A 15,628-nucleotide genomic window follows, 5' to 3' on the forward strand; every position below is an offset into this window, starting at 1 on the left:
AAAATAAATAAAAATAATAGTTTGATACGTTTGATATGACATCGGTAGAACGGATGAAATGTTTAAAATTCCGGTGATATTGCGGCGGGAAGAAAAAGCCCCTAATAAAAAGCCTTTTACCTTTTGAAGATGTTTCACTCGGAGGAGGCACTGAACGACTGAAAGAATTGGAGAAGTATTCTTCTTCTTGTACGATGGATTAGCGAAAAAAAAGATAACCTTCAAATCAAGTTTGGAGGAATTTTTGAGAGTCTGGAATAATGGTATCCAGTTTTTCACCCTACTCTTTTTTTTCACCAAAGCGTCATACATTTATGATCGACACTTATCATGTCTCGAATGATCTAAAAATGTGGAATATTGTCACGTTTTTACTCACCACTAAATACAACCCGTTCCTAATAAAACTATTATTAATGTTGAATGGTAATGGGACACATAACACGATAAGTATCAATTAAAATAAATGAAAATATCTGGGATGTATAAATTTTCATTTTTACCGGATGATTTTCATGGGTGATCTTGTCAATTTACCAGAGAGAACAAATGGCAATTTTGTGTAATTACAAACATCTTTTGGGGAAGCACAGAAAATATTCATCAAATGTCTAAGAACCAGTATAAAAAAAAAATAATAAAAATCCCAGCAATTCCCGCGACAGAACCAATTTGAATGGCATCAATTGTGCCGATGATTGCGAGTCACACGCGGAAGATGCAAAACGCGACTGGAGCTCTACCAACAAGTTCATATTATTTAGTCATTAGGGAGGCACAATCTCGTCTCCAACACCACAAAATCTTCTATCACCTCGTGCTCGTCTCGCGACAACACCAAAGTATTAATTGAGTGATGAAGAAAATGTGTAGCATGGAAAATCTGCGATGTGCCACACGAAAATGTCTAGAACAACATTTAATTTTCGCAAAATTGGATTTTAATTTGTTCTGTAATTGCAAACATAGGAAAAGAGTTGCTAGTTTCGTGGAGATGATATTCTAAATTGTGGAAAGGGATAATCATGAGAAGAAACAGTAAGGATTCTCAATTCATTGATAAAAAAAAACAAATCGTATAGTATTATTTAAGAAGTTTGTTTTCAAGAGTTATTTAGTAAAATCCGTAAATAAAATAAATATTACCAATAAATAAAAAATATCCGTTTAAAGGAATATTTTTTTAATGATTCAGAAAGTCATAGGGGGAGATGCGGCTACTTTGAGCTGTGGGGCTACATTGATATATGATTTTTTTCACCTATTTCTAAATGAAGCTGGTTCTGGTGGTGAACAATGTAGCCCCACAGCTCAACAAAGCTGCCCCGCCTCCCCGCCTTTTTAAATAAAGTTTGATGAATAACAATTGCTTTTGATTTTTTTTTGTAGATAATATCCCAGTAGTAGAAGTCTATCAGGATTCGTACATATTGTGGCTTCAAATATTTCATATTTTCCCCATATAAGGTGGATACCCCGAATGATGCCACTTTGAAAAAAGTGTATTTTTTCAATATTTATTTTCGAATTATGAAATATTATATATACAATACTGTGATTGTTGCATATATTTCATAAATCGAATATGTTCTAATATTGAAAAAATACCCTTTTAGCCTTTTATTCAAGGTGGCATCATTTGGGGTATCCACCCTACCTACTTTTAGTGAATCTGATCTAATTTTTCATGAAATATATGACTACCTAATAAAATATATTGAAAATAGGTTACACTCATTAAAGGAATATGGGAAAAAGATGAAGTGTTTGAAACCAGAGTAAGTGCGAAGCATAAAAGCTTTCCCTTATGGTGTCTACATACTAGAAGCAATTTTCGTCAAAAATTTTCTTTAAAAAAAAATCTGACGTTTATGCCTACAAGGATAGGGGAAATTTTCTTTAAAAAGGCATTTTTTAAAGAAATTGCTCCTAGTAGTACAGGCCTCTATTACAGTTAATTGAAATAACTTTCAAAAAAATCTTCATAACAATTACTTGAACCTCTAGAACTATTTCATCCGCATAAACATTCAAACAATTTCAATAAATATTTAAACATAAAAAATGAGTCTATTAACAATTTACGAATTTGTAGCTCTCATAGGCTCTTACGTAGCTTTGTAAGCCAATAATGAAATTAACCAGTTGTCAACGTTTTAGAAACATTATAATTTAGACAGGTTATAAAATAATTCTAATATATGAGGGTCATATTAACACTACAATATTAAACCTACCAAGACCGGTTAAATAAGCCGGTTTAAAAACTTCTTAATTTTTTTTTATACGGCACAATGTCGCTATCAAACTTTAAGAATTTCTTAAAATTTGGATGTAATATATTTTTCAATGTTTAGTTCTATTATTGATTTCTTTTTCAAGTAAAATTTGTTGAGTATCCCCTACCAATCGCGGTCTATCATTTGACCAAAAGAGCTAGAAAAACAAAAACAAAAACGGTCGGTAGGTTTAGTAATAAAACAATTTTTTTTAATTATTTACAGTACTTGAATTTTTTGACGTATCTATTTCTTTTATAATTCCACAAAATTACTTAAACTTGCATGTATATAAAGGCCTCAGATATAACGAGAATAACACTAAGATCAAGATCAAGAACAAGTAAATTTCAAGATTTCCTATTATGCTGGTCAAGAAATCTTGAAAAATATTTTAAAGTGTTTGTTATTCTTGAAAAATCGAGGTTTTGTTTCAAGATGTTATTATTATAGAACGTGTAAAGACTTGTTTGTTGATTTTATGATACAAATAAAAATAAAAAATAAAATTCTTGCTGATCTTGGTTTTGGGTTTTAGATTTGAATTTATTATTTTTTTCTTTTCAGCTTTTCAAATTATTTTTATCAGAACTTTAAATCGTATCTGATAATTATCTGATTATATTTTTGAACTTTATAAATTTTAAGTGATTTTCTGGTAAAATTTCGTCTCTTTTGAGGGCTAACTAAGAAGAAACCAATATTTTGAGTCATTTAAAATAATAAAAATTTTGATTTTTGTTGACAATTGCAAAGTAAAAAGATAACTAAATCTAAAAAAAATAATGCAATAATTTTGATAAACTTTGTAAACACTTTTTAAAAACGTTTCTCCTGAAAAAGCAGATTAGTTTCAGTTGTAACAAAGTTTGTCCTAATTCACGAAAATTTTTAAGTGTTTTTAATTTAAATTTTTATTAGATCTTTGAAACTAACATTAAAAAAATTCTTAGGAAGAGAATTAGGTATAGATTCCCTAGAAAAGCTATGCAAGCCATTGTAAGGACGCGTCGACCTTCAGGCAGACCTAGGACAAGGTGGCTGAACGAAATTCAGAATCTTGCCTTGGAGCGCCTTGAGATCGAATCCGAACATCTTCCTGAAGTGGCGGAGGATCGACAAACGTGTAGATTATTAAACTGAATGTCATAGGCCCGCGACTCAAATAGGGATAAACGGTTGAAAATTATGATCATGATAAGACAATTAGGTATATGAGACCTTAGTAATCCAAACTTAAACTTTTCTGTGATCCTCACAGTACCATGTAGAAATTTAAAGTTACTTCTTAAGATCTTTTCGACAATTGGAAAATCTTCTTACCATAAATTTATTGAAAAGGACCTAAACCTTTGATAAAAGTGATGTTGAAAGAAATTAGCTTGCTGTAATGTCTTACGGTCCGGAAAGAAGTAGATTAGATACCATTTTTAATTGATTCAAAACAAAATACTCCTCATTCGTATATTTCATCATATTAATTAGAAAATAATGTCTTTTAATCTTTAACGTTCCTTAAGAGATCGCAAAAAACACGTTTTGTTTAATACTACTAGAAATTTAAGTTACGTATTAACTATTCGCCTAAACATTACTCCTATGTAAATATTGTAATCTAGATGAGAGATCTGGGAAGTAAATATTCGCAATAGCAATTCAATTTAGTGCTTCATATGCATTAAAAAAAAGTTTTCTATGAATCATAAGTGTTCTTTTTATGTTTCTCACGGTTCATTACTTTATTACTTAATGTAAATTTTTTTATGTGTACAAATTGAATAAATATATGTCGGTATAGAATAATTTAATTGTCGTCAAGAAATTTATTAATAAGAACTCTCCTCAAATTAAGGTTTTATGTATTAAACAAATTAAGCTTGGTATAATTAGAATGTGACAAATCTCTTAAGTTTTCTTTCTACACCCCTTCAGAATTTTACACGGAAGATTGAGGCAAATAAAGTCAGGAATAATTAATAAGAGAGGAAGAATAACAAAGGATGATCGAACGTCGCGTGTTGTTGCACGCACCCATCTAATTTCTTATGCAACCCGAGGATTTTAATTGTTAAATGAAGGTACCACACATGATAGTTAGTGTTTATTTTTCTTTCTCTCCTGGGAACTGATTTATTCCTGCCCACCTCCCCATTCATATAGTAACAAGTGTTATTGAAATTAGCGATCAATTAAGAGAAGTTTTATATTAACATTTTCCAAGACTATATACATATATAAGGAGAAAATGATTTGATCGTCAAGTTCACACGCAACTGATCATTTTTCGATTTTAGCATTTAAGAGTTATATTGAAAGAAAAAGGAGGAAAAACACGTCAGAAGAAAAATTCCACTGATTCACTTCAGGCATTCCTTCATATTTTTTTTCTTTCTATTTGCACGTGAAAGACCTTACTGATTTATTATAATTTTATTTATCACCAAAAAAAAAACACACTTAGACTGGAAAATGTGGGACACTTGGGAAATTCTCTCTAATAGAAATTTGAATTCTTATCTTTAACTCATATTTAACTATCATATTAAGCGAATTTGAGCAGAGCTGTAATTAGACTTGAGCAACTCCTTCACAAATTGCTTGAATTAAGTGAATAATTAAGTGCTAAATGCAGGCAATCGTCTTCATGAACTTGAAATTCTACACAAATTTTCTCAATTTGGACTGAAAACTCACACAAAATTCTCAGCAAAACTTCCTGTCGTTGTCCACGGCAATATTCGATCTTTCTAGATCGAATATTTATTATCACAATATCACTTAAAGTATTTTTACAATAGCTGTTCGTGAAATATTGATATATCACGACTGTAGAGAATATTTTAGAAACATTTGTAATAGTAGAACACAAATTGTATTCACAAGTAAAAAAATCAACTATAAATTACACAATATTCAATTTCACTTTTATAATGTGAAGATCACTTGGTTTTGTAAAACCACACCAAATTGTGTTATCTCATATTTTTTTTCAAAAAATTCAATTTTTTATTGTTTTTTGGTCTCTAAAATAGAAGTATTTATGAGCACAATTTTTCCCCCAACCGACAACCACTACTGTCTGATAACAACTAGTAGTCAGAAGAAAAACTGGTGGAGTTTTATACGGCACGCGCTCAATGTTAACTGATTCGTAATTAAAACAAAAGTGAGAAGCTCTTGCCACTGTCACTGATAAACTGACTCAACATTTGTGATGTTGCTTGCAGAAAACCTGGAACTTAGACCCACCTGGATATTGTGGGTATTTCTTCAGAAATAATTAAGAAATTCCAGGTAGGTTGTGAAAAAATTACCACTTAATTGGTCTGGTATTTCTGTCTTTTACCTTCTAATTCAGTTTACATTTTCAGGATAGAGATGGAAGTTAAGTTGTGATATACTTCTTTTTCGAGATGTGACAAAAATTTAAAAATTAAGTTATGCTCATTGTGTATTTTAAGGATACTCAAAATTTTCTTTAATGTGAATCCGAGACCCTATTTTTAACAGGTTTTAAGACAACGTGTTTATTAAATTGGCAGATTGAATAACAGAAAAATAGATTTGATATTAAAATTACACTTCAAAATATAGTGAACTGTTAGTCATAATGTATGTGTTAATAAACATAATTTCCTCGGATGTAACCAAAGACAATTATCACATCTTTTTTTTTTCAATTTCTCATATTGATGGTTAAATTTTTCACTGTTATTCGTTTTATTGCTATTTTTTGTTAAAATACATTTTGTTGAATGTTTATACAGGGATACTTTGATGAATATGAGATAAGTTTAGTCAACTTGTTTCTTGAAAAATAACAAAATATTTATGGGCTTTTCCAAATTAACCAAAGTTCCAATATTCTAATGTATTTCAAGAGCCACTCATTATTAGAATTTAGAATTCATTCTGTATTATTTCGAGAAAGATTTCGTTTTTCTTTTTTATTATAGTTTAAATTTGTTGGCTCTGATATAAAAATTGCGGTTCCATCCGGCATTTTCCTGTAGCTAAATCGCCATATTTCATTGAAGAAATATCAAGTATTGGTATTATATGGTATGACTATGATCCATTTAATGCCATGCTCAATTTGATGCTACTTCCTAATAAACTTATATATATATATTTTTTCAATATTTTAGCACTTTAGCATTGCAAAATAAAAGTATTTGACTGAAATATTCGAATTTATTTATAAAAGCATCAAATGGGGCACAATATTAAATGGTTCATCTAAATACTTTCACTGAGTGAGAGAAATCCGAAAAAGTTAAAATAACCAAATGTTAATTTTACCTTGCATTATTGATCCGAAATCGGTGTTAATATTATTCTTTTTAGGTGTATTATGGTTTAAAGTTACCCTTTTTCATGTTAATTTTACACTTAAAAAGGTGTAAAATTAACAATAAAAAATGTTGATATATTTTTACACCTAAAAACTGTTAAAGATACGAGGAAAAAAAGTTAATCGCACCCTCTTTTTTCTCAGTGTTATTACATTTGAGATTTATTAAAGAAATAAATACTCTAAAAAGGGCACTTGAGTTATTTGATTTATAATAATAATTTTCTTGGTGTAATAAAATCATATTCTAATCAAAGTTAAGGAGAAAAAGCTAAGGGGTTTTATCCACCTGAAATTTTTTATTTACCTTTTTTATCTTTTTTTTTGTGTGTAAGTGGTGTAAAAAATGTTAAGAATGATGCAGGATATGATCTCTTAATGAAATTCTTGCGATCCTTTACCCCAAAATTTAACTCACAATCTTATTTACACGCATTCCGAGTTGCAAGTGAACTCGAGTAATTTTTACCTGATTGATTTGAAATTTTTAGGATAACTGTTTAGATGTATTTTCTATAGAAGTACACATGATTATTAAGATTGATAAACAATTAATTTTTTATAAATAAAAAAGATATTTTTTAGTCCAAAAATCGCGTGTTTTTTTTTTCAAGATACTGTTAAAGTTGCAAAAATCAACATTTCTTATTAAACGTGTGTACTTTTGTAGATAGTCTAAGCATCTACTCTGAAAATTCAGTCAATTGAACAAAAATTACTCGAGATCTACTAGGTATGGTGCATCTAAAAAATTGACCTTTAATCCACGCATTTGTTGCTCTATCATTTTGTACTAAAAATTTAAATTAAAATTTTTTTTTGTATTTCCCAAGATGTAATAACCCCTGAAAATATTATATCGATCGGTTCATTAGAAAATTCACAAAAAAATCGTTGATTTGATGGGTTTAACTATAGATATAACTCCTTTATAAAGTTTGCCAATGTTTGCATTACGAGGTTCCATTAACCAAAATTCCAATTTCTTTGGTGTAATCTAGATATTAAATTACAACATAAACTGACAATACAATAGAAAATTCAATGCATGATAAGATATAGTGACAAATAGGGTATATGATCCCTATCCATTTTGCTCCGGTCATCCCTACTCAAAAGGAACAACGTTTTACCAAAATCAAATAAAACAGTTGAATTTAAAAGATTGTTTACACCTCTAATTAGGCCTCATGATTTGATTACAGCCAAGGTTCTTGGGGACATTTTTAGACTTATAGAAGATACGGGAAACATCCCCATATAGAATAGAATAGAATAGAATATTTATTTGGTGATTAATGCCCCGGTTGAATGCAACAAGTTGGGATTATACAATATTATACATTTTTAATATAAAAAGACAGATATGTTTACAACAAAAAGTATACAATCATGATGTTTAACATGACGAAAAAAATGGAAGTGCTACAGAGTTGTGATAAAAATTAATTAAATTTTTAAATTTTAATATTATTAATTTAGCGTTAATTAATATATCTAATATATATTAATTTCACTGATCGGACGTGATAAATGAGATCTGTGAAGACCATGACTAAGCTCCAGAATTAAAGAATAGTTTACTAAAAGCAAGGGGTAGTCACTCGAATCTACGGTACAATAGATATGACTGGTTGTTCTTGTTTTTTAGAATTTGGAAGTCGAAAACCCTAAAAACCATACTTATACTGAATATAACGGTTTTATAGTTAATAATAATATTAATGATACTAACACAACGTTCCGTAGACAAACAAGGCCTTATCGCAAGCGAGGTTTTCGGGGCATCTATCATTATTTTTTCTTCTAATAGGGGATAGTGTTGTCAGTCCCATGCCCCGTGGAATCAAGTCGAAATGAAGCTCATTGGATGAAATTCAATCAAACACCTTTAACTCCAGAAAATTCCTGTAGGGGAATCCTGTTACAGTATATGGCAATATCATATGACAAATTTTAAATTTTTTTATGTGGAAAATTCGAAAAATTAATTTAAAATCAGATTCATAACAGTTGCTGAGAGCTTCATAAAGATCCTTGTAATGGGCATTCGCTGCTTACTGGCCTTTAATGTTGTTCTGTTCCCGAATTTATCACGAAATTTTGTCATATGGCATTGTTATATCGTTTCAGAATCTCCTTACTGGTGATCTAAAGGGCCATTTGAACTCAGGATAATTGCATCATACACACAGAAAAATGGAAAATTCTTAAAGAGAAACACCCAGGAATTTAATTTCAAATCCCATCCAATGAATGCCAATGCCCTAATAATAAATCCTTGATCATTTGGTTTTAATTGAAATTTGCAAATCTCAAGACATTTTTCATTTTTCATCTAATGCTGAACTTAAACTCCCGCTCTCTTAGCATCAAAGAGATAGGGATTCTAGCCCATTTCATTGGGAAAGAGCTTCTGAATTTAAACGCTTCGGGGATTCACGTCCAATTTAAGTTCCCGGTGTCTTATATCTTTTTAAATTTAGAGTCAAAATTTTTCTGTGTGTACCACCGTGCCACTTGACCCAAAGAGTGCCCTATTGTTGGTTTTGTAAATTCCAATATTTTGAATTTTATGATTTGTAAATTTTATAATTCAATGTGATCATTTTTACCAATAGCCCTTTGAGATGTATTCATTTGATATCTTGTTTCTTTTGAAGATTCAATGAACGAATTTCATATTATTTAGACAAGATTATGTAAAATGGTGTTGATATTATCAAGAAATTTTTATCCGTCGAACTGGTGATATCAAACTATAGTTTGTATTAATTTGATGAGGTTTTATAATTCATTAAAATAGAAAAAACCTTAACGAATTATTTTGGTAATTTTACAATGAATCTACATTTAATTTTTTGTTTTAAAATAATTCTCTTGATAAAAATTGCGTTATTTACTGATTGATGTAAAAATAGTGCCAAAATAATTTACGCGTAACGTCGGTAGCAGTCTCTTTTGCATGTTAACTCTTTCGTCTCTTTTGGGACTCTGACTGAGTACCCAAAGCAGCATATGAATGTTCTGTGAAAAACAATGTTTTTAAATTATTCAGAACTGATAAAAATTCTATTCTTGTGGATGATTACAAACTATAAGGATGTTCAAATGTAAGATATTTTTTCCGGATAGAAAGATATATGTCCGGAAAGAGTTAACTCTTTCACCATTTTTTAATCAAAAATATTTAAGCTCAGGAATTAATTGAGGTCCTACAAAAAATATCTTACATTTGGACATCCTTATAGTTTGTAATCATCCACAAGAATCGGATTTTTATCAGTTCTGAATAATTAAAAAACATTGTTTTTCACAGAACACTCATATGCTGCTTTGAGTACTCAGAGTCCCAAAAGAGACGAAAGAGTTAATCAATGAAGATATATGTTTAATAGAATAAAACTAAACATTTTTGGGCACTAAAATATTCCATTTTAGCCAATAATCATCTTAGCGATCACAAATTGCTTTAAGAGATACCTGTTAATTCTGGTGTCAGGATGGTTTATAACTTCCTAACTCCCTTTGCTAAGAATATTTAAAATGTACTATTTTAAATTTGATAAAATTAATTATTACAGACATTTTTCAACAAGTTACGGCTCAACCCAATTATATAAATTATCAACGTCTAACTTTTTATGGATAGATAAGACAGAAGAGTATAAAAAATAAAAAAAAAAATACAAAAATCGTAAGGATACCATTTAATTATCATGACGTTTGCAATGTAAAATCTCTAGTGGGATCTGAAAAAGATCATTTTTCGTTTCTATGCTACACTTTTTCACTTTTAGTCCAAATGATCTTCCTAAAAGGCAATAAATTCTAATCTCTCTACCATTAGTTTTCTAACTTGTAAATAATTTTACGTCTATTAGGCAGGCGAGAAAAGATTAAAATATAATTACCATTTGAGTTAGTCATTACTACCGCATTTTAATGTGTATAGGTGATGAAAAATTTTCTAAGGTTGTCGTTTTATCATAGTAAAACACTTCACACATTTGTGTTGATATGTAATGCTAAAATTCGTGATTTCTCCTCGAAGTTATATATAGAGGAAAAAAGTACAATTGATTATTCAATGAATTGAACTGTTTTTATTTCTATACTCATCTTATTTTCCTTTTCTCATTGAAAATTCTATCCGATCTTTCCCTGTGATATTTAGGTCAATGGCAATAGAACGGTTGATTCGTTGATCGAGTACTGATATTGAGAAATTCGTTACAAGCATCTCACGAAAGTATTCCCTTACTCCAACCTCTGAATCTATAAAATTTTATTCCATTTCTGAAAGTTTTTCACCAATTTTTTTTTAGCTTACTTTTACTGCATTTTTGTGCTATTTTGTTTTTTTTCTCTTTTTCTCATCCAATTGTTAACACTGAAAATCAACTCTGGAGGTCATTCGCGATCACTATCTTACTTGCAAAAATTTAAATGTACAAAATTGAATGAATTGAAATTTCTGTTTCATTCCAAGAATGATAGATTGTTTGTGAATCAAATAAGCATTCTTTCACTTCATCCCAAAATTGCACCGATTCAATTTAAATTTATGTCAATAATTAAAAAGAATATTCACCTTTTGGGTTTTCATGTTGTTGAAGTGTGTCAATCCATTTTTTTAAAGATGATTTGCTGGCACTCTAGAAGGCAAGATAAGAAGACTTGTGATAAATGTCTATGACATGCTAAATAGATGGACATTTGTTAATTCTTGCACAATTGGGGATCAATGAATTTACCTTGTCTCTCTTGGCGAACAAAAGGTGTTGCAGGCCAGAAAAATGTCTGTGGGCTGAGTGTGATAAGAAGCGCCGGGTGCCTGTGTAAGGAAATCAGTGATACACTCCACCGGATCTGTCCGGATGAAATTTCCCGAAAGCGGTCACAAAAAAAATCTAACTGAGCCACATCACTAACATCCCCGAGCACACACTCAGATGGGTGGCCTGCGAAGTACCTGTGGCAACGAGATCTCGTCTCGTACTGCTCCGATAAACCATCTTCAGTGTCTCAGCAGCCACCCCGTTGGAGACCACCTGCTTCCTGCGCATGGTGACTCTGCATGGGGAAATTGTGTGTCAAATGGGGAGAAGCGATCCACTTCCATAGGTCACCCCTTCGGCGAATGGATGGTGTTTGCTTGAGGGTTTCAACAGGTCCCAAGCCAAGAAGCTGACAGAGTGTGTCACCACACTTGGGCAATCTTATGAGGGGGTATGGATGAAAGGTATCCCATGCAATTTATCCTAGAAAATGGATTACTCGTGACCAGATTGAGGTGCTCTGATGACACCCACAATTGCCACCTTCAAGTTTTACCATCTATCTGTACAAATTAGTCCACCAAAACTAAGTCCATCGACGCTAAAGATGGAAAAGACTCAATAAAATTACAACATATTACTCAGAAATTTCCCGGAATGCTCGGGAAAGTCCAATGAGGTCAGTAGAATAAATTGAAATGAAAAATATTGGTCAAAAGAGAACATAGATCGTAAAGTATTTCATTGAAATAGAGACTGCATTTGTAATGAAACATGATAGAAACATGCGAAAGCAGGCCGCCTCTTATTTTTCTATTTACAAAAGAACATAATTCTTACCAAGAATTTTAATATAACACCTTGTTGATATATTTTTATCCTAAAATAGGTTACGAAAACGATTTTCAATTTTTTTTTATGGTATACTTCTGAAAAGTTTGAGAATTTCATGAGAAACTTATTTAAAGAATTTCTAGAATATAGTGAATTATTGCGAATATTCTGTGAATATAATGCGAATATAGGGAATATATGGGTGAATATCGCTAATATTATTGAAAATTTTGTGAATTTCATGGCGATTACTTGGGTAAATATCGGGAAGTTAGTGAATATTTAAGTAAATATAGCGAATATATTCGTGTATAGGTGTGATTCGTAAGAGTACAACGGTTCAAGAGAGAAATTCCTCTTCTAATGGAAGCAATGTGTTTGTCAAATAATTTGCACAAAATAAAATGTAAAATCCATTTACTTAATATTAATTTAGCTCTACAAAAGAATTAAGAAATGAAATAAAATAATTTGTAGTATGGTCTAGCTTCCTTTAGAAATATGCGAAAAAATCGTATATCAATACAGCCCCACGTCCTACTAATACGATAACAAAGTTATTTTGAAAGTAATTCCATACAAAACTTCAGTAAATTTTACTGGTTATTTTTGCCAGATGGACTATTCATATTAAAAATCTACTCGATTTATAAATTTTAAGCAAGATACTGCTGGAACTCAAAGAGGGAGCAGTTATATAATCGACTTTTTTCAACTTGTCATTGTCCTGGAGCTTAAACGGTAAAAGATATCAACTTCCGGTCTTCGGTGACCCCCAATAAAAATAACAATATATCCCGTTTTTTACTTCTTCTTTATTTAATATAAAGATTCATATTAAATTTCCAATAAATTTAGTTGTTAACTTTTTAGTATTCTTTGTTTAGGTAAAATTATACTTATAAATCCCTGGATAATTTTTTTAGTAGAATTTGAAAAGTCTCATTAGAATATCACTGAACTTGTAAATATAGTAAAATATACCTACTACAATACTACATATAGAATCATTTAATTAAACTAGTTGTATTTATTTAGTAATGTTTGCTACACCGAGACAATTAACTTTTTTTTTAAATTGTTTATAAATTCCAGTCTATTATCTGCACAGAAAAAAATATTTTGTAAAATTGTTCGTAAATGTTTGTGAAATCCTATGGAGGACTTACGAAATGCTCGTGCGTGAATCATATAACCCACAAACAAGTTCGTAAAATTTTGTACTTTTTTCACAAACATTGTTCATAAAATGATCATTTGACGATCATTTTTTGTACTTTTACAAACATTTGTTCGTAAATGTTCGTAAACACACACAAAAAATGTTCGTAAAATTTTATCATTCGTTCGTATTTGTTCGTAAATTTTTGTTTGTCTGGCAAAAATTTACGAAAAAATGACAAAATGTTCGTCAAATGATCATTTTCCGAACAATGTTTGTGAAAAAAGTACAAAATTTTACGAACTTTTTTGTGGGTTATATGATTCACGAGCATTTCGTAAATCCTCCATAGGATTTTACAAACATTTACGAACAATTTTACAAAATATTTTTTTCTGTGTGGTTATAATATAATTTTCATAATCATTCCCTTGGTTACCTTGTTCCGCTTCCAATTCGTGGAACACTTCTCTCGGACTTCATGAGTCCTCAGAATTTTTTAATTTTCATACTGTAATTTTAGTTTTAGTATTGAATAACTGATTTGCTTTGAATTCTAATATTTAGTCTTAACCTTTAACTTTATTTTTATTATAATTATTTTTTTTGGGTGTAGCACCTCCAAGAGGACGCAAACAGCCATTGGCTACGCGCTCCCTAGAAGCATTTCCGCCGTTTGGCTTCGGAGGCTGGTCACCAACGCTAAGACGGCGGCGGACGCATGGTACGGGGGGTTATACGAAGTTGAATAATAATTATTATTATTATTATTAATATTCCAGAAATTATTAAAACTATATAAGAAATTTTAAAATCTAATGATCAAAGGGTAATCAGGTTTAGCACTTGGTGGGGATGCCGATCAACCGATCACAGAGACTGATCGGTGATGATCAGGCAATCTGTCATTTAAGGTTATCTCTTTAACTATGTGCTTAATCATCTCTTAATTGGGATTGGTTAAAAATATCAACTTCGAATTCATACTAATGGAGACAGATCGACGCCGATCAGACGATTACGATAACTGATAGAAGCCAGTCTGCCAATCTGTTACCCACGCTGCACTCGCTAACCCTATTTATTCATGCCCTGCTAATATTGAAATGTAATTGGTCAAAAAATACAACGTCTAATGGCTTCTACACACTAGAGAAATTTATGTACATATTGAATAGTTTTTTCTACATACGCGTACACAGTAAAAAAATTAACACTATTATAGTGTGTAATCTTTCACACCACTATTATAGTGTTAAATATGGAAAAAGTGTTTAATTTAAAATTGTTTAATTTAAAGTTGTTGAATTTCAACATGTTGAATTTGGAATTGTTGAATTTAAAAATTGTTGAATTTTTATGTGTAAACTCAAAATTTCTTGAGTTCTGTTTATTGTTGAATTTTCTTTTCATTTCGAAGATTTTGATTTTTTTTGCCTTTTTAGACATTTTAATTAGTTTTTCCTGTACTCGGGATCCCCCCTAATGCGAAATGATTACATTTGATGCTCGGATCTTCACGATATACTTATTATGCGTATAAATATTTGATGTTCTATTTGACTTTTGCCCAATGAAAAGCATCTCGACTGAAGTATAAGTCTTAATTGGAAATTCAACAATTTTTACACAACTTTTATTTAAAAATTCAACAACTTTTGTCTCAAAATTCAACAACTTTGGTTGAAATACACAAGGCTTTACACTATAATAGTGTTAAAAATTATGATCAAACTATAATAGTGTTAATTATTGATCATGTGACAAAAAATACCATAAATTTGTGTATTTTTTCACACTATAATAATGTGAAAAACTGTAATCATACTATAATAGTGGTAATTTTTAGAACTTGTCAAACAGTTTTAAATCACGAAACATTGTTAAAAATTTTTTATAATTATAACAGTGAGAAATTTTACACAGATCGCAATTAAATAATTAATTTATCCGATTTCACACTATTGTAGTGTTAAAATTTTACACATTTTTTTTACTGTGTAGGGAATTTGCTTTGATATGGACATCATTTTTTAGTGTGTAGACGCCATAAGTTTAAGTCATATTAAATAATTGATTATGTCCATTTGTTAACTTTAATTTGCTATAATCATTGTTTCCGATGTTACTGAAATTTCACTTAATATTCTGTCTCAAATTTAGGATTTGTGGAATTTGGTGTTTAAATTTCAAAGTCAGTTGCAGTTTTGAGTGAGAT

The 15,628-nt window shown here is 30.3% G+C and overlaps 1 protein-coding gene across 6 annotated transcripts in view; it reads right to left on the reverse strand.

Moving 5' to 3' along the window:
• The window catches only part of LOC129801085 (synaptic vesicular amine transporter), a 43,604-nt gene extending 31,951 nt beyond the window's left edge, over positions 1–11,653 (reverse strand). The window contains exons 1-2 of one of the 6 annotated variants that reach the window (XM_055845877.1): positions 11,391–11,653; positions 11,228–11,291 (exon numbers count right to left, since the gene is read on the reverse strand). The gene's annotated coding sequence lies outside the window, so the exon portion shown is untranslated. Of the gene's footprint in view, positions 1–120; positions 152–379; positions 799–4,973; positions 5,493–11,227; positions 11,292–11,390 lie in introns of those variants that run through there. The other 5 variants (XM_055845885.1, XM_055845848.1, XM_055845863.1 and 2 more) reach the window with 5 other exon arrangements.
• Between the last annotated feature and the right edge of the window lie 3,975 nt (positions 11,654–15,628).

Source organism: Phlebotomus papatasi, chromosome 1 (genome assembly GCF_024763615.1).
Source record: "Phlebotomus papatasi isolate M1 chromosome 1, Ppap_2.1, whole genome shotgun sequence".
NCBI classification, from domain to species: domain Eukaryota; kingdom Metazoa; phylum Arthropoda; class Insecta; order Diptera; family Psychodidae; genus Phlebotomus; species Phlebotomus papatasi.